The sequence below is a fragment of the Lathamus discolor genome, chromosome 7 (genome assembly GCF_037157495.1).
Source record: "Lathamus discolor isolate bLatDis1 chromosome 7, bLatDis1.hap1, whole genome shotgun sequence".
NCBI lineage: Eukaryota > Metazoa > Chordata > Aves > Psittaciformes > Psittacidae > Lathamus > Lathamus discolor.
Window position 1 is genome coordinate 17937566 of NC_088890.1, and position 24869 is coordinate 17962434.

At 38.5% G+C, this 24869-nt stretch overlaps 1 protein-coding gene across 3 annotated transcripts in view; it reads right to left on the reverse strand.

The window, feature by feature from the left end:
- Positions 1–24869, reverse strand: part of FHIT (fragile histidine triad diadenosine triphosphatase) — a 570190-nt gene that overhangs the window by 434690 nt on the left and 110631 nt on the right. For all 3 annotated transcript variants that reach the window (XM_065687536.1, XM_065687534.1, XM_065687537.1), the window contains one exon: positions 9804–9849. The gene's annotated coding sequence lies outside the window, so the exon portion shown is untranslated. The remainder of the gene's footprint in view (positions 1–9803; positions 9850–24869) is intronic.

Sequence of the window (24869 nt, forward strand, 5' to 3'; positions counted from 1 at the left end):
CAAAGCAAACACAAAACAAAGAAGTAGGCTCAATACCCCAAGTCATGCAACATAAAATGGAAGGGTCTATATCTAGGAAGAAGCCTCTACTTGTATTGTGTGATTAAACCTCATTACATTAAGTGCTCAAAGAGGTGTCTAGAATCACTGAATCACATCCAGACACAAAAAGCAGCATGGTCTCTGCCCCAGATCAGCTCCAAACTGAACAGATAAAGTAGATAAACAAGGCGAATACACATAGACAAGTATAAGGAAACAAAACATTAGTTAACACAATCGGGGTTTTTTCACTTAGAAATCTGTAGATGGACAGAGCATTCCCAATAGTCCCATGCAACATAAAAGAAGGTTTCTCATGTGGTAACAGGATCATTCACACCTATTTTAGTCACATTTTCCATTGCTATTTTTCTTTATTAAAGAAGGCAAGAGCACATAGCTTTAAAATCACAACACCTTGTCTCAGCCAATTGTTTGCCAATGTAACAATATAGTATTGCAGTGTATAAAGATTGAGAGTTAGACTTCAAAGCAAAAACCTATTCAGAAGAATTATTTATAACCTATTAATTAAGTTGCAATAAAAGAGGTGCTAAGGGTTTCTGGTTCTGGGCAGTGCAACACAGACAGAGCAGGCATCGTTTAAATCTTTCAGCTTATAATTAAACCTTTAAAATGTTTGTGCTTAAGACAAATAAAATTACTGCTTCTCTTTTAAGTATAAATACTGACTGTGACAACACCAGTTGCTGAGTCTAACTGCCAGGGCATGTGTATGTGCTTCCAGCACTGGAAATGTTCTGCTCCTGAGGACAGAAGTTTCCTCTATTACTTAGCGACAACTACAAGCAGTCAAATTCATTTTAGTTGAGTTACTTCCAGTCTTACCAATACACCAACTGTGTGATTACTGGCTACAGCATCTTGGCATCACCAGAACACAACCCAGATGAGATTCTCCTGGAAGCAGTTTGGGAGAGGATTAGTAACAATGAAACCTACTACAGAAAACACCACAAAAACCTTACACAAGAACTGAAAAGGCCAAGGGAGACCCTACAAGCTGCACTTTTTTTACTCATTTTCTGCCCAAACTGACTTAGAGTTATGGTATTCTTTTAATGTATGCTTCTGTCTTTGATGTAGCTATTAAGTGAATGTGCCTCTGACCTTGGCTAAATGACAGAGGTAATTGCCCAAGGATGAATTGCTCTTGAAGAGCTCTTTATGATCAGGCAGGCCTGCGATTTCTTTTAAACACAAGCCATGCTTTTACCTATTCCTCTGGCTTGTTTTATTTTTTCTATAAAGCAAGCATATGCCATTACTAAAGAACACGCAAAAAATGCATTGGAAAACGGATGACCCAGGGAATTACAGACCAGTCAGTCTCACCTCTGTGCCTGGCAAAATCTTGGAGCAGATTATCCTCGAAGGCATGCTAAGGCACATGAAAAACATTTGAGGTGCTCGGTGACAGCCAGCATGTCTTCACTAAAGGGAAATCCTCCCTGACCAATTTGGTGGCCTTCTATGATGGGGCTACGGAACTGATGGACAGGGGTAGAGCAGCTGATGTCATCTACCTGGACTTGTGCAAAGTGTTTGACACTGTCCCACACAACATCCTTGTCCCTAAATTGGAGAGACATCAATTTGATGGATGGACCACTCAGTAGATAAAGAACTGGCTGGATGGCCGCACACAAAGAGTTGTGGTCAATGGCTCGATGTCTGGCTGGAGACCAGTAACGAGTGGTGTCCCTCAGGGATCGGTGTTGGGACCAGTCTTGTTCAACATCTTTGTCGGTGACATGGACAGTGGGATTGAGTGCGCCCTCAGCAAGTTTGCCGATGACACCAAGCTGTGTGGTCCGGTTGATATGCTGGAGGGAAGGGATGCCATCCAGAGGGACCTTGACACTCTTGTGAGGTGGGCTGATGCCAACCTTATGAAGTTCAACCATGACAAGTGCAAGGTCCTACACCTGGGTCGGAGCAATCCTGGGCACAGCTACAGGTTGGGCAGAGAAGAGATTCAGAGCAGCCCTGCAGAGAAGGACTTGGGGGTGTTGGTTGATGAGAAAATGAACATGAGCCAGGTTCAGCGTGTGCTCGCAGCCCAGAAAGCCAACCGTATCCTGGGCTGCATCAAAAGGAGTGCGACCAGCAGGTCAAAGGAGGTGATTCTGCCCCTCTACTCTGCTCTTGTGAGACCTCACCTGGAGCATTGTGTGCAGTTCTGGTGTCCTCAACATAAAAAGGACATGGAACTGCTGGAACAAGTCCAGAGGAGGCCACGAGGATGATCAGGGGACTGGAGCACCTCCTGTATGAAGATAGGCTGAGGAAGTTGGGTCTGTTCAGCCTGGAGAAGAGAAACTGTGTGGAGACCTCATAGCAGCCTTACAGTATCTGAATGGGGCCTACAGGGATGCTGGGGAGGGAATCTTTGTCAAGGACTGTAGTGACAGGACAAGAGGTAATGGGTTAAAACTTAAAAAGGGGAAGTTTAGATTGGATATAAGGAAGAAGCTCTTTACTGTATGGGTGGTGAGGCAATGTAATTGGTTGCCCAGGGAAGTTGTGAATGCTCCATCCCTGGTGGTGTTCAGGGCCAGGTTGGACAGAGCCTTGGATGGGATGGTTTAGTGTGAGGTGTACCTGCCCATGGCAGAGGGGTTGGAACTAGTTGATCTTAGGGTCCTTTCCAACCCTAACTATTCTAGGATTCTAGGATTCTATTTTATTTCCAGCTTGCTGAATTCCAGAGTACAGATTATCCTTCTTCTCACCTTTTTTATAACCAGAGAAATATACATGTAGATCCATGGTCTCTTTTAGCAACTTATGTTTCAGGATTTGATACATCTATACCCTTACTCTCATATAACAATAATTTGTTCTTTCCTGTCCATCAAAGAGTGTTCTATTCTTTAATACTGCTGTTGAAAGTGAAGTTTTTGAAATCCAGATGCATTACATGCATTGCATGCATTTTCCCTTCTATTCTGTCCGTATAGTGAAAATCCTGCCATGCTGGTTGACACAATCTGCACTTTACAAATCTACATATCTGCAATGTAAAAAATCCTGCATATTAGCACAAATTAATCCCACTACTCTATGCAGTGTGACCTCACATATGTCAAATACCATTTCTACCAAGGGACAGAATAACACTAGTTCTTTAGTGCACCTGAGGTGCTCTCAGCTGCTCATCACCTGTTTAAAAGCAGAACTCCCTGCATTCGACTGCTCCATTCCATAGGACACACTTCCTCCTCCCTCCCTTTCCCAGTCTGTTCAACCTGTATCCATTCGTTTTGCCTCTCCAGCCAAGAGACTACCCCACCACATCTCCATTCTGCCAACAAGATCAAACTCCTGCAATTCTGAGCAAACTTCCAGTTCTGGTTTGCTTCCTTTGCTGTGTTTTTTATGTGTCAGAAATTAGAAAGCCGCAAGTCAAATCAGAACACTTTAGTCATTGACAGCTGCTTTAAAGCATGTAGCTGCTCAGACATCCAAATTAAACTGAGCTGAGAAAGTTAGTTCCTTTAAAACCGAAAGATTCTTATTCAATAACTTCGTGGGGTCATGGTCAATTGATGCCTACAGTAGAACATTCCATGAAATTATCTATAAGACAACATCTAAGACACGAATAGCTTGATGCTGCCTAATGCAAGCAGCAATAATCAAGAACACAAAGAGTCAATTTATTTTAAAATTGCCATTACTTAAACTGTAAACACAGCTCATTCTTTCTGTAACAACTTGCAAGCACAAATACTTATACTGGATAGTAATTTTAACAAGCTATTCAATATAATTTGCCTGTCTTTTTTAACTGCTGGAAATAAGGAGGTATAAGTTGACTCAAAGCTGCCACAAAGCGCAAGCCCATGCTCTTCTACTGTGGGCTGAAGTTCAGAATCAGCTGCACAGAGACACATGGCTTCCACTGAGGCAGCTAAGTGAGATTCCAAGGGAAGGAAGGGAACTGACTCCTCAGCATTCATTCATTCCCAGACTTGAGATGCCAAAATCAGTTTTTACCTACATGTCAAAGAATTTCGTTATTCTAAACTCCTGTGGCTCTCGTGATTGTAAGCTTGTTGTTTGGGAAGAAGAAATAATAACTACTACTACCACCTCATCTTCAGAAACACGTGAAAGGGAGGCAAAAGAAGATAGATACACACTGTTTGTTCAAAGTTGTATCAACATCAAGTCCTAAATAAAGGACCAGCAGGAAGTCCTTGCCATACTTCCAAATTATTCCGGTAACATTTCTTTAAAACAAATAAAAACATTCAGGTTGAAGATACTGCATTAAAAGGCTCCAGTATTTTGTAACTTGGGCTGCAATTTTGCCCCAAATACAGTGGACTTCATCCCTCATTCTTCTGAGATCATGATTTAAGAATACAATCACCACTTAAAGTACATTATGAACTAAATTTTGTAAAAGTTTAACAGTCTACTATTTAACGGAGAGAAGAGATGCTCAGCACTTCAGAAAGCACTTCCTAAAATGGATCCTATGCTTTTGCCTCTACACGGTTTAGGGTTATGATTCTGCACAGCCCCCTAACAGAACTTAATTACCCCCATGCATCATCCAATTTCTTCTCTTCAGAAATGTAACAGTCCTTCAGCAGCACAGCAATCTTAGACATTGCACGCACAGAGAAATGCAAATTCACATTAATGCAAAGATAAATTATCAGCTGGGCATAAGGAAAAAGGGCATAAACATTACCAATATCAGCAAGTGGCAGTGACAGAACAAAAATACAAACCTGCCTGTATTTCACAGATTCTAAATTCTTTTCAGGTCAAAAACCTGCAACAGAAATTTTCTATTGGAATTTTCAGAGCACTTTATGGATGCAGGATTTCAACCTGTAGGGTAGAACACTTAGGAAAATTAAGAACAAGGTAAAAGATTAAAAAGAATTCCTGAACATCTACTTTCGATGGTTACCTTCATCCACATTTTGACAAATCCTTTCTCTGGAACTCAAATTGCATCTCACAGATTTACTGAGCAGCTCAAGTAGAAATATCAGACTAGTTCGACATTGGAACTTCAGTTAATAAATGTTTAATTTAATAAATAAATTTAATAAATAAATTTAATCAATAAATGTGTTCATTCGGATTTCCTATTTCAAAGACTCATTTCTTTAGGCTGGCCTAATGCAGGATAGCTCTGATGACACTCAAAAAGTCCTCCCTTTCCAAGTGGTCATCTCTAGTTCTAGGCCAAATCCTCAAAAAATCAATTAGGCAAAATTGCCTTTGATGTCTGTTGAAGGAAAAGCAAGTTTTATTTGACTAATTAGCACAGGGCCAACAACAGGAACCCTGAAAGAAGTCAGTCCTCAAAAGAAGCAGTTCCTAAGCTCTCCAGAGGACAGAACTGCCTGAATAGGAGGCTTTCAACATTAAGCTTCATATTCCCTAGGAAACCAAGTGCAGAAGAACCTTACAATGTTAATGAAATGTTAAGATAGAATAGCAAGTAGTTAGATGGAGCTAGTATTAATCTTTCTTCTCTGTCAATTGTGGTCCCGCTGCTCTAAGTCAGTACTTCAAGTCCTCTTTCTTAAATACAATACCAGTGTCTTTTCTGCAAAGTGAAAAATCAATGATGTACAAGCACCCCGGGCGTAAGCAGTTAATAATTATGTTGTTCCAACCTTGGGCTAAAACGTATACAAACCCCCCATGTCACCCCACAGCCTATTCACAGAGTGAGACTATGCAGATATTCTAGCATTCATTCATGGAAGCCACCAGAAAATGCAGATGAAAGTTTTCCCCTCCACTACAGCGTGTCAGGAAATTAGGAAAATGATGCAACATAAGAAGACATGCATTCCTGGAAAGAGAAGGAAAAAGAAGGTGAGATGCCAAGAGAAGGATATGAAGACACATGTAGTAACATTAAAAAAAGCTGCATTAAACTCAAACTGAATACAGATCACTTTCTTCGTTAATGGACATATTCTATGTGTCTACAGCCACAGGAGATGAAAAGAAATTGCAGTGTCTGTTTCCAAAGAAGCAGACCTGATGCCTAATAAGCCTAACTATGAGACTGAATTGGATAAACTTTCTGTTGACCACCCAGTACCCTCTCTCTGATTGCCCTTAATGTCCAACTTTTCAAATCTTCGCTAAAACATTTGCAGGTTCATGTGGTTTAACAGAAAGTGCACATATTTCAACAGCAACAATCTCCATTCTGTTTATTAGAGTAGGAAAAGCAGAGTGGAAAAACAAAGCAATTTCAGTCAAGTTAACGAAATTCTGAGTCAAGTAAAGTACAACTTCAGCACAATTACACATTATATTTGGAAAGAATCAAGAGCAAAGCAAGGGCAGAGTTTCCAGCATGTTGTTCACCTTCCCCTCAAATATATACTTCTCAAGTGAAGAAACTGAAATCCCCAGGCTACTGCAATTCTTCTCTGTGATAACAAATAAGGAAAAAAATGATTAGTAATGATCAAGGGGCAAGAATATAAAGAATTAAAATACCTAGTGTCATCACTGGCTAACTTCACTGAGAGGGAGCTGATATCAACACCAAACCTATGACCGGCACTAGGGAAAGGACTATTAAGACTATGGGTCCTTACCTATGCTACTGCATATTATTCTTGCAGATAGATGTAACGTACTATGGACATGGACAGTACACATACGACTCTAAGGAAAACACAAATGCAGTTTAAGGCATCACATTCAGCGAATTGTTTATCTTTGAAATATCCAACCAAAACCACAGTTTTGTATACAAAACAAAGGAAAGGAAAAGACTTAGATCAGAGAAGAAGTGACAGCATTTTAGAATAGTTAAAGAACAGGGGAGAGTAAGAAAGGTGAACTGGATTTTACCCTTTAGTTTAAGTTGATGCACACAACTTTTTATCTATCATTTTCTTCTCCTACTTCCACTAACAGGTTATGTCGGTGTTTCTGTACTCTTCTTTCTAGGGATCAAATGAGAACTGCAGTAAGCAATACCTCATCAGACCTGCTAAGCAATCATGGTTTATACTAAAATTCCCAAATCCCTATAAGGAGCCATGACACAGGAATCAAACGATACCAATTTAAGGCCTGGACAGGTGGAGATGGAAAGTCTAATAAGCTATGACTGTTCAATCCAAAGACAACAGGAGTGAGACAAATGCAGGTAGCTCAGATATACCCCATTTAACTTCAGGCATCTAGTATTCAGTTATCAAAGAGACAGATGCGCAAGCAGCTAGATAATTTAGGTGCTCAGCCTTCTCTGAGCTAATTGTTATTTGGGTTAGACGCTTATTGTCAACACAATGTAGTTTTACAATAGAAGATCCTGAACCACTTAACGGTAAAAGATTAAAAGGAAGATTGCTTGTTGTTCTCATGGCCTTACTGGAGTTTACCAAAGGTGGTATCGAAAGGGAATGCCAGCAAGTTTAATAAAAACTAGACAACAATGTGAAATTTGAGGTTACAGTGAAAGCAATGTCTGCTCAGAGGCAGACACAAACACATTCAAAGATATGACTTGCCACTTCTATTCAAGAGACAGCAACACACCTGAACTTGAGCCTTAAAACTTAAGGTTTTTTTTCCTACAGTTAGCAATATTTTTTTTCCTTATCCACAAAGGAGACCTCATCAGTGGTACTTTTCCTTAATAAGATAACATCTGGCAGTAACAATTATATCGATTATCTGATTGCAGCTACCTCTGCAGAACAAAGCCTTAGCCAAGAATAATTCTCACCTCTCTATCCTGGTTTATTATGTACTAAGACAACGGTTGAACTGGGGGAGGGAGCCTTCTGCTGCAAGTCTTTCAGATATATTTAACTACCACCTATCTTTTCCTAATAAACACACAGTGACTGGATAATTAAGCCTCATCTTATATTTGCCAACTGATTCTGTTTTCACGGCCCACTTCCATTTTGCTCCTCCTACAAAAGCAGGCATAAAAACCAGCCTACATCAGTCAAGGGCTGAATTACTGCACTGTCAGAGACACTGTGCCTTTATGACAGCAAAATTCTTCTTAAAAGACACAGAAGAGAAATGATCTTTCGTAAATCACCGTTTTCAGACCTAATCTGTTTTATAGCTAGAAAAAGGATGAAACAACACTTCCAATGCATGAGAAAAAGCAACATCTCATTGTGTCACTTATACCTTCTCTCTGCTTACCCTTTAAAAGAGCCAAACCCCAAAACTGCTCAGAAGCCCACACCACCTTCACCACCAGCTTAATACTGGATCCTGAAGAAGGCAGACATCTGGGCCTCCATCCAGACAGTTTGACACTGGCCTCCTGGCATGTCCCACCATGACGAATTCTCCACAAAAGAATTCTAATCGATGTCAACAAATAAATACAGCAGCAACATAGGGTAATATGCAAATGATGTTAGTAATTAACCACTTGTTCTGAAAATACTAATATCATTCCATTTTGTAGGTTCATTAATAGCAAATTACATGGATTGTTTTTATTGCTGTACCATACTTTGGGCTGTGAGCATTATGCAGCTAAATAGCATTGATAAAACTACTACACTGTTATGCAGAATGTAATTAGTATTGCACTTTGCATATGCATATGCAATTGCTGACAAACAAGATTCAGGATACAACCACTTGCCCTCTTTCCAATCATTATATTTTATAATGAAATGGCATTGCTCAATTTAGCTTCTAAGTATCTTAACACAGAATAATGAACTTGAGATGTCCTGGAAAGCAGGGTAGGGAATGCTGTGTTGATAACAGCATTGTGTTCCCATAACAAGAATGATCTGGTGAAGTCTAGGGCATAATAAAACCCAATTCATTGTGTGGGGAGGATAACATTGTGCGGCGAGGATAACATTGTGCTTATGCTATATAAAGTTTGCTCATTCACCTTTGTGTGTATGTGCCTTTTATTTCCAATGCAACATAGTTGAGTATTTGGGTTTTACTTAGTTGTCCCACAAAGTCAAAGTGGAGGAAAACAAGCTAACTGTAGCATGAAACAACTCATTCCAGAGTTCCTGCTTTCTACCCTTTAAACTGATTCTAAGAGAGTTTGCCAGCAGGCATTGAACACAAAAACAAATACCTTGAAACACTCTAGCTTACATAAACTTGGTATTTACCACAATTTCATTTTCACAACAAAAAGGAACAGTACAAACCAGGATGGACAGCTCTGGAGTTGTCCATGGCCGCACACAGACTGTATTTGAGAATGCATTGTTTGAAAAACAAGTTACAATACTGAGACTGGCAGCATGAAGTATAAAACAGAAAAAGTTACTCAAAGGATATCACATATAAAATAGCACCACGTGAATTCTGCTGTCTTCAAAAATAAAATATATATATATATAGTTATATTACTACATCAATACATTTAACTTGGATTTCATTTCTACCACTTCAGGAATCACCCATAGCGTTATGTCAAAGTTCCTTCCTGCTGCAAAGATTTCATTCTGCAGCAGTTATGTCTTTTCTTCTGTTTTCTGTTAATGTCTGGGATAATATTTTACAGAAGTATGCTACTTCTTGAGGTGCATTCACCAAGTGACAGTTTACCAAGTGAGGTATTTACCAAGTGACATTTTAAATGATTTTGTATTTTAGGCATCTATTTCACCCTCTTCTACAAGTGTATTTAAACAATGTGTATAGTGGAAAAGACAAGTGACTGCAGAAAGCACTTGAATGGCTCAAAGACCACATATGCCCACAGAAGTTTGCTATCTTACCTCAGATCACAGTCCTCAACTGCCACAATCTGATCTATAGCAGGATCTAGAAAAAACACCAAACAAACATGTTAATATTTTCTCCACGGTATCGAACCTTACTTATTCAGATGTTGCTGTTAAATTGGAACTAACAGTTGTGGATAAGTGCCATTCACCCATTCTCTTCACTTAATAAGAAAAGCATTTCTCTAAGCTAAAAAAACATATCCATTAAATGAAAGGACACTCCCATTTCCTGAATATACCGCTTGGCATTAGAAGCCAAAGCCTGTATCACTGCTTCAGGTGGAAAGAGAACAGCAGACACAAAAGCAAGCCAGGGAGTAACCACCATCAGATGCCTTCACCTTCATTTCAAATCCCTTTATTTTCTCCTTAAACAAATTAAACCCCCACATGATCAATTAAATTCCAGACTTCCCAACTTGAATAACTCCACATAGAGATTAGCTTCTCAAAAATCTTCAGCCTATCACTAAAAATTAAAGAGCATTATGGCAAAAATGGAGCAGTCACTAATTCACTGTGATCTGATGAGAGATCACCCCTTGCTCTTGTGGTAGCAGCACTTTCTAAAGAGAGCTCTCATTAAGTCTCTCAAAGTATGGTCGTGTCCCCCCCCCCCACCAAGTTTTGCATGCCAGATAAAGATTAGTGAATGTTCCCTCTTAAAAAAAAAAAAAGGGAAGTTTTCAGAACTGAAGTTTCCCAGTAACACATTTACAACAGCAATGTCACACACTAGGTTTTTCTCATCTTGAAAACACTTTGCAATATTAAGCTGGCATCATTATCCCTTTTTTTACTGAAAATGCACAGAAGGGTAAGGAACTTAGCAAAAGTCTTAACAGAGACAAAGCTGGAGAGAGAATTTAGATATCACACCCTGTTCCTTATCCTACTTGCAAGGCTATGCAGCTTCACATTTATCCTGTTATTTACATGAAATTACAAAGCATTAGGGTATCTTTGTGACAAAGGAAAGTTAAAATGTATTTAAAACACCGTGAGAGCAGCCTGCAAAACCTTCATTGCACAGGTTCTAGTGGGAAGTCTCCAGCTGGCCTGTAAAATTATTTCCTTGTTCTTTTCAGATAAATTAATCTGGAACCAGAACAAGCATCAATACATTCAAAAAGAATTGCAATGTCCTATTTTATACTTCACCTGACATCAAATCTGTGCTGGATATAAACCTCAAATATTGACTAGCTCCCAGCACAGGAGTTTGTAACATCTAAATTCTAACAGCTTCTAAAACATTTTGGAAGGGAAACAGCTGTATCTTCCAAGCAAAGTGGAATAGCAATTGTTTTTCCTAGCACTTCCACTTTACATCAAGACAAGTTAAGCTCTAAAGTAATTTCACTCATTAATATGGGTTTAGCAGAATACATTTCACCTGAGCTCTACTACTACCTCACTAGTGCTTGGTGATTCATTAATTACAAGCTAGTCAAAAAATGAGAAACCTCCTCAGAAATGGTAGTCTCCACAGTACATTTTTCACGCCTGAAGCCAGTTAGTACACAGGAGAGGAAACCATAAAAGAAATTTTTTTTCTATAGGCAAGAGCCCATGAACAATGAGCAATAAAAGGTATCAATTATTCACATTGCTTCCCAGCAGTTCAGAGTTTCAAGAAGAGGGAAAAAACAGAAAAAGATAAGAAGGTTTTTGTAAAGAGTAAAAATCACTTGGTGAAATGTAAATATGCCTGAACAAAGAATGTGGATAAAAATATTACTATTAATTTGCAACTAGAAATACATGCCTAGCTTGTGGGGTTTTTTTTTCCTCTCAGTTTCTTAATGATATAGATTCTTTGCCAAAGTATAATTTCCAGAACTGAAAATTAAGATCAGAGAAGCCACTGAATACTTTTTATTAAGAAAAAGGTCAGGAACAGTAATGAACATGTAAAGTAGAATGTCAAATACGTTTCAAATGTTTATTAATACTCATGAGCTAGTAAATATCTTCTACCAATGAAGTAAACTTGGAACAGGAGTGCAGGTTACACATTCTATGCTTAATAAGTTTTTATCTTGACGTACATCCATAGGGAATAATTAAATTGAACATTTTTTTCCTGCCATTTTTTTCCTATTTCAGAATTCACCCATTGCCTCTCACTCATTCACATCATAAGCGCATTCATTTAGATATAGGTTTGGTGGCTATACTTTAACTCCACCGCCTTATGCATTACATGAAAGGGTAGGAAGAGTGCAGACCAATAAAACAAAGTTCACATGAGACTAATCAGCAGGAAAGTTGTATGTTAACACTGAAAAAACACAGCACCAAAGAACTAGAAGGACTGAAGGTGTATTAGAATTTGAAAAGATAAACTTTAAATTATTAGAAATTGCTTTAATTATTTAAAGTAGCTCTGCTAGGCAAAGATCAAAGATGACTGCTGCAGGTGCTCAGAGGACAAGAAGGATGGTTTACAGATAAAGACCAGGTACTCTCCCTAAAATGCATCTCAAATTGCTGCTGTCAGACGGAATGTTGTCCTAGATGTGCCACAGCTCTCATGAAGGAGCATATTGCACATCTTCTAAGCCAACTGAACTGAAACAGAAATGTTGAATATGAAAACCAAGTGAGGACTAACAAAAGCAGGAGCATACAGAGGGAAACCACTGCATCAGGAAGAAAGAAGAATTCTTTGTGCATACAATAATACAGAATCACTCTTCTAAATCTCAAGAGATCAGCCGATGGCAAGAAATGTGGACAGACCAATCTGCATCTAGCTCAAAATTCTGGAATCACAGTACTTACAGAAGACATTTTACAACTAGGATTAATATTATAAGAGTTAATGAAATGAGTCAAAGAACAAAACTGATGGTTGCCCTTTGTTGTATTCAAGCAGATCTCACACCCAAGGTATGAGGATACTCTGGTTTGCAAGTGGTAAAAGGAAAGGCGTATTGGCTTTCTAAGACAACAGATAACCACCTTATCCCTCAGGCATCTCATGATTTTTTCCATTTTAGCTCTTCTTAACGGAAGAGACTCAAAAAACACAGACTCCTGTTTTCTTCCTTCCCTGAAGCCCTTCCGTTATTACGTTAGGGTGGTTTGGAATATTGATATAATGATGCATTTTTCTAAATATTAAATTTGAAGAAAGGACTAGCTTTCCTTTATAGTATTTTCTTAATGAATTCAAGAGGGAAAAAAGGATATTAAGAGTTTATGAACTGTTTAAACATAAAGCCAAAGAATTATAGATAAAGTTCCAAGTCATTAATCCATTATATACTGTGAATTGGACAACCCCAGTGAGATATTTCCAGAAATGAATCGAGCAAAGCCATCAGCAAACAGTTAACACTCTGAACCTCAGAAACACACTTCGATTCAATTCAAGCTGCAAACCTCTATGTTTAGAAGCTAATTTACATTGGAATCTGGAATTTAATCATCTCTTCTCATGCATTTGAAAAAGGATGACTTTACTTCACATAGTCTAAATTAACTTGGAAATTTTGCTACACATAGTAATATAATATCTGGTCAGAGATGCTGATCTTACCTTGAAAAAATTAATTGCTAGATTCCTTCTCTAAAGATTATCCAGATGCTGATAAAATTTTCCTAAGCAGCACTGGACTTGGCTCCAACAGGGCAGGATGTATATAAAACCACATAAAGATCACCAGTGATGGGTAAAGAAACACCCTTTACAGGAGGAAAGATTTAATGCAAAGGGATATAATTTTTTGTTTGATCCAAAGCTCACTGATTTCAAAACAAATCAACCAAAAGCCATTGACGTAAGTAAGAAAAAAGCTGTATTTGCGAACTGAGCATAATGTGGAATTTTACTTTTTTGGCTTGCTTTGTTGTCACTTTTAAGTGACTAGAACTTCTGTGTGCTACTATTTACATCACACTTACTGCAGAAACACTACTGATGTGATTAGCTATGCATTCCCAAAAGGGCCCTGAAGAATCCTCTGGAATGGGAAATTCTGAAAACTCTAGATCTTCAAGCAGTAAATAATGGGGAAAGTTTATGATTTTCTCTTCCTCAAGGAAGAAAAAAGCATAATCAATATGAAGAGTCTTCCTATGCTTCAGCCTATATGAAGGCAGATGTGTTTCCTAAGAGTCAGATAAGAGTCCTCTAGCTCAGGAAGAAAAATGTCAAGTATTAGCACAATCTAATGGGTTTATTCTTGTTCAGCATCTGAAGAGAACATGAAGTTCTTTGATCCTTCTAAGCCAAAGTCCTGACATTCACAGAACCACAATGCAATCAGGCCCTCTCTTAATAAACCACTGTGACGTTAGAATAAGCTATAATTAGTCAGCATTTCAACTGGTTTATTATCACCATGCTTGGCTCTACCAATCAACAGGAGTTTGTAACAATGATCTTTCCACACAACAGGATCTGAGAGCAGCCATTTGTAAGGAGACTATGAAATTCTCCAAGAGGAAACCTCTTAAGATAGATATTGCTAAAGAGAAATTGCTATAAGGGGATAGGAATGCTTAATTCTCTGTAATTATAAAATAAGAAATTTTCCAGGCAGTAGAGTTACACAGAAGGGGAAAGTAGCTTTCCGTATTTTTTGGCAAACTAGAAAAACTAAGTTCTAGTATCTCCATGAAGTATACTGGTCCAGAGACTGAAGCAAGGCTTTGCTACTTCTCAAGGACGTTGGCTTCTTCCATTAAAGAGTAAGCAAAGGCAATGCACTCCCAATTTATTTAGTATGAACAGCATGTTCATACTAGTATGAAACTTCTATCTTATTCCCCCCAAATTAGCAATTAAAATGTTGAGGTCTGATACTGGATTATTAAACATACATTCCACAAACCACAACTATGCATTCATATTATTTCTCCTTTTAACTTCTACCAATTTTAACCAAAATAACACTTGCACTTTATTTCCACAGAAAGTGTATGATTTTATGTATAGTTTATACTATTTCTTACTCTTCATACTATTTAGTACATTAGGCATAACATGCTTTTATATACAATAGAATACAAAATGGTAGCTAAGTGTATCATGTTCTTTGTTATGTGTTTGTGTACCCACAGTAAGCAAAATGATAATACCTTCTGTAAAGATAAATGTGTATATTGTAACCTCTACAAAACAAACCAATGATTGGCCACTCCACACCGATGCTAATCCACTCCACAGCAAAGCACTGTAGAGTATTACATTCAACTTTTTTCCTTTAAATGGCCAAAGTAAAATTTCATTGCTTACCTATAAAATCAGTTCTGCCTTTCACATCTAGTGAACTTTAGTCAGCAGTCAATACAGCTTGAAAAGAATGTACTGGGATTTTTCAGGAGCAATTAAGGTCAATTAACACCCAATACATTGTTTTCCTACTGATAGCTTATACTATAACAGATATTCAACTCAAAGACTTATTAAACTTCCTGCTTACATACTTCTCCTCCTCCCTTGTTAGATTTTTAAGTTATATGAAAATTTAAATGTAAATATGTATTCTTTGAGAAACATTTATCCAATGTATATAAGCTTTTCTTTAAAAGTTTCTTTTTGGCCCTGAATATAAGCAAACTGCAGAATACCAACTTCTCTACTTGCAGAGAAGTCAATGGCTCTGCACACAGCCTCAGTATACTTCCACCCTGAGTTCCGACATAGAGAAAAATAGAAAGGTTTAGTCCATGACAGGAGTAATGCTCGAAGGTGAAGGCTGCTCAGTCTGGAGAAGAGAAGGCTCCAGGGAGACCTTACAGCAGATTCCAGTGCCTAAAAGGACTGCCAAGAAATCTGGAGAGGGGTTCATTGCAATGACATCAAGTGACAGGACAAGGGGGAATGACTTTAATCTGACAGAGGGAAGATTTAGACTAGATATAAAGAAAAAACACATCACTAATGTTGCGGTGAGGCCCTGGCACAGGGTGCCCAGAGTAGCTGTGGCTGCCCCATCCCTGGCAGTGTTCAAGGCCAGACTGGACGGGGCTTGGAGCAACCTGCTCTAGCGGAATGTGTCCTTGCCCGTGGCAGGGGGTTGGAACTGGATGAGCTGTAAGGTCCCTTTCAACACAAACCATTCTATAACCAAATGCTGTGCTGAAACTTTACTCTTCACTCAAAACATCGTGCTGCATCAGCAATAATCTGCTACCATGACAACTGTCATCCATTTCCTTTTGAGCCACAGCCAACATAAGTAATTACAGCAGACAAATGCCTCAAGTCAGGTGAACCTTTACCAGCAGCATGTTGGAGGAACCCACAGTACCAAGTTCCAGCCAACAATGAATGCATTTTAGATCACGCTGCACCTTTCTTAAGAAGAGCAAAGTTGTGGGGTTTAATATGTTAATATTTATTACTATTTAGTAATGTTTAATTTAGTAATATATATTACTACTAAGAAACATCAGAATCTATAACCATTCATGCCATTGACAAACTGACCTCTGTGGCTTTGTTGTTATTATTAATCATACAGTAATGATAGTAAATTTTAAGTTTTCATGCATGCAGCTCCTTTTCATGATTAAGTAAGTAATGTTTAATTTCATTTGAGAACAAATACATCTCTGCCTTCAGAAAAAAACCTGAGAACTAATTCAAACAAGCAGATATATGTTTATCTGCTTTACAATTTAAGGGAAAAAAAAAAAAAAGCTTTTAAGGTAATTTTTCAGGAAAAAATGTGCAATGAGAAAACTAAAAATTTTGAAGGGAAAAAGTGTAAAAACATAACTTGTGGGAAACATTTATGGCAACATGAGCTCTCAAAACAAATGTGATGGATATCAGATGCATAAAATTCAAATATATGTGAACTATTTTGACTTAGTATTCTTTTTAATTTGCATCTAGCAAGTCACCTAAAGTGAAACGATAATCTGAGTTATTCCTGAAATAGATTCCTACCCCACCATCTCTGCATACAGAAATTGATCTTCATAGGTATAACAACAAAAATGACTAATGACCCTTGACATTAGAATTTAAAATGTCCTTTATGCAAATATATTGGTTCCTTGATTCTTCTGTAATACAACAGCAACCAGGTATTAGAATTGGAAAGAAGAAAAAAAGAGAGCAAAAGAAGATGCATGGAAATTACACAATGAAGTAGCTCCACTGTGATAGTGAGAGGAGCATGAAATGAATACAAGGGAACACTGAGAGAGGAGTCTAGCAAGCCTTTCCCCCTCAGACTCCCCATTCACTTAGATTGCCCCCATTGGAAAAAAAAAAAATAAATTAAAAGAAGTTAAATTACATGATTTAATCTGTTCAGCAACAGCTTAAATAGCAGGAAACTATTAGTTTTACTGAGAAAATAAGTGCGTTTTTTCTTAAAGGGACAGTGTCAAATGCAGTTGACCCACAAATTGCTTCCAATCCCATCAGCTCTTTGAAAAAGTAAGCAACAGAATTCCCATGTTTTAAAAAGCTAGAAATTAATATTTAACATTAAAAGTCCTTTGCCTTTCTATATTTTAAGCATAAGCAAAGCTGCACTCCACTGCTATGTGAACATCTAAGAAGTAAAGTTACAAAGATGGCTGCACAAGCTCAGAGTTTCCCTGTAAAAGGGGAATCTTTCTCTACCCCTGGAAATTCCTCTTGCATGCCTTGTGTCCTTGCGGACACACTCCCTTCTGCTCAGCTCTGGCACCCAGCATGCCCTTCTGAAAGCACATTCAAACTCAGTCTAATTCAAACTCAGTCTAATTCATACTCTGTGATACACTTGGCTCCTGATGTACAGAGAGAAGATGTGGACAGGCTGGACAGTACCAAAGAAGAGCCACAAGGACTGCTCAGCCAGACCTGATATCCACATCTTTAAGATCTGGAACATCCTCGAAATCTCCTAACTACATGTAATGCAGAACGATGCGGCCCAGTAATATTAAACATTGCTTTTGTATGAGACTGAAATAAGATTAAGTTCCTTATATTAGACCACTCTGACAGGTTTTACTCTGCGGCAAAGCGATTGTACCCCACTAGCATAGTTAACAGATGCTACAGTACAAATTAAAGATTAAAATAATTAACTAGAGATATAAAAAAAAAAATCCATTTTGCTTCATTTCCATAAAGCAAAAAAACACCAAACAACTGAATTTAATCAGAGCAGGATACATCTCATGGTTAAAGCTCTACACATACTGAAAATTAGCCCAAAACTACCTACTATATCTAAACTATAAAACAGGCTACAAATGGCAAGAACAAGTGACCCTTCAACTTCCGTTTAACTACATATTACACAAGACAAATTGGACAAGAAAAACAATTTGCTTTGCAGCATTCACACAAGCATATGCTATTTACAGAAGGCTAAAATGGTCTCCCAATATTGCATGGTATTTGGATTATCTATTCTATCAAGAGAAAAAAAAATTAAACGTCTTGAAAATCAGATCCACTTGTCATGAAAAGAAAGTTTGAAGACCTATAAAAGAGACTCCAAACTGACAAACTGACTCCAAAGAGACAAATTTCATAAAATTAAAAAAAAAAAAACCCAAAAAAAAACAAAACCCCAAAACAATTGCTCTAGTACCAAAATTTAAATGGAAAAAGAAATACAAGAGAGAAAGGTCTGAGACTATTTCTTGGTAAATTAGAAAGATAACCTTTCATGGGTTCTTGGTCTAATATTGGTGTACAGCACAGTCCAAAAGTACCAGAACATAAGTCATCATCTAACACAGGATCTGTAATGGGTTGTTAAAATGAACAGAGTTATGATCTATGATTCCTTTTGAACAGAAAGATAAATGTGTTGACAAAATTAAGAACTGGATAAAACAAAGCCAGGATTGAAGACTCTGGAAACTGTAAAGCTGTAGGAAGGGCTGTTTTCAACCTAAATACTCTAAATGAAAGGAGAAGGAGAGTTCAGTGCCTGAAGCCCACCAAATTCTAGGAGCCACAGCTTCTTTTCTTTGAAAAGTCCAAGCAAAAACTTGAAGGTGCTCTCTGTGAAAGCCAGAGTATCCTAAAAAACTTACTCAAAAGGGACAGAAGCTTAGAGACAAACCTCACTTTGCATGGATTTGCCAACTTACACATCCAGCCAGCCACTTCAGAATATCCTTTGAGCAAGATACAACTACTTCAAACACACTTGTCCATCTTCTCATTCCCACAGATATGCTCCTCCCTGTCACAGTTTAGACTTGGTTATCCAATGGCACCAAAAGGGTTGTTCATCCACAGCTCATGTGCCTGAATTCAGCTCAATCTTATCTTTGATACACTTATTTACTGTTCTACTGTTCCTCCTCGGAGGCAAAGTCAGGATGCTTCCAAGAGTCTTGAGCTCTTCATTTCAGAAGCTCCCAGGGAGCACAGGGAACTACTTTGCTAAACCAACTGACCTGAAAGCAGTGAACCCATCACTGAACAGGCAACATGTATGTCAAGATGCCATAGTGCTGAACACCGAGGTGATCAACAGGATGTGATCACCCCCTTTCTCCAAGAGAAAAATACATTTCCTGCTTTATTATTGTACCACTACTGTCATAGGGTGTAACTCCAGCCATGCAAATTACAATATGAATAATGGTCATCTATCTGTCTGTACAGATTCTCCTTGTGTGTATCTCTGAAAACACCAGCACACTAACACAGCACATTAAACCCAGTGAACTGGAACATCTTTTATAAAGGCAAGTCCACTTATCCATTTGGTGGGCAGTAAGTCATGCTATCCTGCACACTCACAGCACATTCACAGAAGGAAGCTGTCTCCATGGCACTCATAAGTTAAGAGAATGCAGCCCTTCCTTAACTTGTGAGATCGAGAATATAATCACAAAAGTCTAATTAGAAGTAAAAGGAGCTCAGTATATAATCTCGCATGCTCCTTTATGTACCCTTTTATTCTTTTGTGCTTACATCCAGTTGAAGAATACTTCAGCACTAATACAGCCATCAAACCCTCTCCTTGACACATGAATTCAGAGGTTTTCCAAGGTGTGTCCACTAAATCATGTCAGAATTTAGTCACTGAATGCCAGCTGCATCACTTTTTGTTAATCCCTTTGTTCCTTTAGCCCAAGGCTAGCATTTCTTTTGCTCAATATAAATCTTTTCTGTCATCTTATTTTTGCTGTCACTCTGAAGTATTATGCTGCTGAGCCAACATCTTCATTTATGCCTGGTATTGCAGTCCTGTCTCTCCTGACAGTTACCTTATCATCATCAGCCTCCCTGATCCTCCCAAGTTTGTACATAAATTCACCTCTCAGGACTTGACTTCCATAAAGTCGTTAAGTCCCACCCCATTAATGCTACCTGCTGCAAAGAGAGGCTTGAAAGCAGTCCTGTTGAGAGACAGGAACGCTGTTGTCACTGGGACAGATTGATAGCTGTAATGAACTGTAGTAATGCTGTGAGAGTATTGCCACTCATCACTCTTCATGGTGCAAAACATTTTTCACTAATTCAGAAAGCACTCAAGAGCTGGTGTCTTTCTCTGCTTTTCCTTCCCTTTCTGGAGTGTACATGAGAAGGATGATGGTAACATATCAACCATACAGTTATCCAGCCAGAAGAAAGAGATATTGAGTCTTTAAATACTAGCACTAATCACAACTTCCCCCACATGTTACTCTCCTTCACTTGTTAGTACTAGCATCCTTGCATTTATTTTTTTTCCTGGGTAACAAGCCCATACACATAAACAATTATATACACACATTTCTGACTGTATTTACACCAGCATTGAGGCAAACAAATATTTATTCCCTTCCAACCCACTGAAAAAGTGACAGATTCTGTGACCGTAAACAACATCCTACTCTATCACACCACACTATGATAACAGGAAAGCAAAGTAACTGAAAGCTGAACCCAGGACACCTCTACATGCAAACCACTTTCTGGGCTTGGTTATTAAATCTAAGAATGCCATTTCAAGCTTTTCATGAGTATCTTCAGAAAGAAAACACTGTCCAGAATCACCAATTTCACATTAGACAGCCCAGTTGTTGGTCTCTGCTCGGCACTAGCAGCTAACTTGTGGCAGCCTTTCCTACATCTATTCCTTTAATTACCTAATTATCCCCAATTTTTGAGCAGGCAACTGTTTTACCATAGCAAATAATAAGGGTAATTGCATGCATAAGGAAACCAGACAGGGATACTAATGTATATCCTTGTACTGCTCCCTCGTGCATGTCATTTCCAGAGCTACCACCACTCAGGCCTTGAATACAAAGCAAGATCATAGTTATGTCCTCCCATCACCTACAGGGTTTAGGGATAGTAGTTTGGAGGGGGTGTTGGTGGTCTTACATGCTGAGATAAACACTGTTCATTCAAGGTAACTAAATGCTTGCTCAATATTTCAGAAGGAAGAGAAAACTATACCCAGTAGCGATGTATAGTTTATTCACGCCAGGAAATCTCCACAAGCCAAGTGAGGATATAATTAACAACTTCTGGCTAGAACAGCAGGTAAGTAGATAACTTAATTATTAAGAACATCTGTCAGGAACTGTTTTTGTTTCCATCACCCATTTCTGTTGTGTAGCTTTATCATACCTTAATCTTAAAACAATTTCTACTATCCTGTAAGCAGTGTATTTGTTAAGAGCAAACGATTAAACACCACTTCTGAAGTCACCTTGTTCTGATTCTGCTGAAAAACATCTCCCTAGTAAACACAGAGCAGACAGGCCTGTCCTCCCACAAAGAACATTAATATTTATTTATCCTGATATGACTGAAAAAGTGTGTGATAATTACAGACACAGATCTCATCATCTCTACACTTTCATCCGTTACTGCATTTTTCCATGACTGTATGTAACTTGCCAAAGCATTATTGCTTTATTATAACTCAGTGTAAAGCATTTTATGTCTTCTCATATGAAGCATGCAACAACAATAATCTTCACTTATTGTATAATAATAAAGAAATGCACTGTCTGGTAGACTTCATTGCCTAAATGGATTTTAAAAGGCAGATTTTGGTTTTCCTTAGTTCAGTTAATATGAATTTTTTGGACTAAAATACACTTTCAGGACATCAGTTCATTCATCAGTTTATTGATGACTATCTTTAATGTTAGATCTTCATACAAGTTTTCTTCTGATTGATGAAAAAAATAAATTTTATTAGAAAAATCAGAAACAAATAGCATTTATTTTCTTCAATATTATATATTTGCAATAAGCAACTGCAGTAATTCAGCAGCACTGTTATGGAGCCTCCGAGTAATAACCTGCCATAGTGAGAAACTAGTAAATAAGAGACTGCCCGTCAAGCCAGGTGTTCAGCCTCTGTACTGCACTGCAGCAGAGGTAGAGCAGGAGTCACTTTCTGGAGTGTGAATGCATGAAAACGTAAGTTCATAATCCCCAATACATAATAATCCAAAATTTGTATACACTCTTCTGTAAAGGGAAATGTTTCAGCTTTACTACAGGAAACAGAAGTCAGCTTTACCATATTTGTTCTACCAACTCTTGTGGTGACAAGAAATTCTGTAGGATAATAAATATTTAATGTTTTCTGAAATTTAAAGTCTTTGGAGACTGCAATTTAAGAGCTAGATTATACTGTTATTTATTATTCAAGGAGCATAATCAGTGAGTATCTTAACTGTGTTTAACAGCTAAAATAAGCAAGAATGCCAACAGAAAATAATAATTAAACAGGGCCTATTTTAACTATAACGATAACCGTGACAGTTATCATGTTAATAATTCAATATTGGTTGAAAACCACGCTCTTATGACTGATTTATACAGACTGAAGTAGGCATATGCTATGCTACAGTGGATGTGAGGTCATGAGAAACCATTTTACACTCTTCCCAGAAGTACAGTGTCAAAAAGGTCACCTGTGGTAAAGGTTCTTTTGGATTAGTCTTTCAAATCAATGTATGAATTAAAGGCAATTTACATATAAATGGGCTAATACTCTGGCTTTGAAATTAGATGAATTTTTAAGAGATTTAAGAAACAGCAGAAAAGGTCAGTCAGGCATTAAGTATACATAATGCAATTTTTAAAAACTGCTTGTCTTGGAACTGTATGGTTCTGGTTTATTAATACTTTGTATTCACAGTCTGCTCTGCTCAGAAAGGTACTGCCAGCTATTCGTGAGCGAACGCAGAGAACATATCTATGCCAGGGATAGCAGATTTGATACAAGTATGGTCTAAGACTTACAAAGCAGTATTTTCTTCATATTAATGGAGTTAGTATGTTTTTTTGTTTTCGTAACACAGAACTAAAAACCTTTAGTCAAAAGCCAGTGAGGATAATTATATACTGGAAAACAAACAACAGAATCTAAGGGAGACTTCTCATACATGACTTTTTATGTTCTCCCTTACACAAATCCAGGTTTCAGTGTGGTTTAATTTCTCCCTCATTTGACCCTTATGACAACAATGTCTTATTCATCCCTATACAGCAGAACCCGCACTGGATTTTATTGCGCCAAGCAGCCCAAATGCATGCCACAGACTAAGGCAAGATATAAGAATTAACCTGTGTTTTTTCTTGATTTCAGTAGGACATTTGATACTGTCTCCCACAGCATCCTCATAGATAAGCTAAGGAAGTGTGGACTTGACGATCAAGTAGTGAGGTGGATCAAGAGCTGGTTGAAGGGAAGAAGGCAGAGAGTTGTGGTCAATGGCGCAGAATCTAGCTGGAGGTCTGTGACTAGTGGAGTTCCTCAGGGGTCGGTGCTGGGACCGGTGCTGTTTAATATTTTCATCAATGACCTGGATGAGGGAACTGAGTGCACCCTCAGCAAGTTTGCTGATGACACAAAACTGGGAGGAGTGGCTGACACACCAGAGGACTGTGCTGCCATTCAGCGAGACCTGGACAGGCTGGAGAGTTGGGCGGGGAGAAACTTGATGAAATTTAACAAGGGCAAGTGTAGAGTCTTGCATCTGGGGAAGAACAACCCCATGTACCAGTACAGGTTGGGGGTTGACCTGCTGGAAAGTAGTGAAGGGGAAAGGGACCTGGGGGTCCTGGTGGATAGGAGGATGACCATGAGCCAGCAATGTGCTCTTGTGGCCAAGAAGGCAAATGGCATCTTAGGGTGCATTAGAAAGGGAGTGGTTAGTAGGTCAAGAGAGGTTCTCCTCCCCCTCTGCTCAGCCTTGGTGAGGCCGCATCTGGAATATTGCGTCCAGTTCTGGGCCCCTCTGTTCAAGAAGGACAGGGAATTGCTTGAAGGAGTCCAGCGCAGAGCCACAAAGATGATTAAGGGAGTGGAACATCTCCCTTATGAGGAGAGGCTGAGGGAGCTGGGTCTCTTTAGCTTGGAGAAGAGGAGACTGAGGGGTGACCTCATCAATGTTTACAAATATGTAAAGGGTAGGTGTCAGGATGATGGAGCTAGGCTTTTTTCAGTGATATCCAGTGATAGGACAAGGGGCAATGGGTGTAAACTGGAGCATAGGAAGTTCCACGTTAACATCAGGAAGAACTTCTTTACTGTAAGAGTGACAGAGCACTGGAACAGGTTGCCCAGGGGGGTTGTGGAGTCTCCTACACTGGAGATATTCAAGGCCCGCCTGGACAAGTTCCTGTGTGATGTACTGTAGGTTACCCTGCTCTTGCAGGGGGGTTGGACTAGATGATCTTTTGAGGTCCCTTCCAACCCTTGGGATTCTGTGATTCTGCAATTCAGTTTTGTGTATGTGCATGTGTATGTGTAAATAATCTTTAGAAGTCTGGATTTTTCCTCCTCATCTTCAGAAAGAATCCTTAAATCTACTCCATTATTCAGCATGGACAGTCATGCCTTAGACATTCGTTTATATTATTGTCTTTTTCCATAAAGAAATCATAACTCCTACATGCTCCTGCTTTTTCACCACAGTACATCTTGGTGAATACCCTTTATTTCACAGAACTAGTAAATGACAGTGATACAAGATGCAGTATTGCATAATAAAGTAAACCACATTATCCCCTCCCTTTTGGATATAGCTGTGTAATTAAATAGCATGTGTAAACTTCCAACTCACAGACAGCTCAGTACTCAAACTTAGGCAATGGCCTCTGAAATA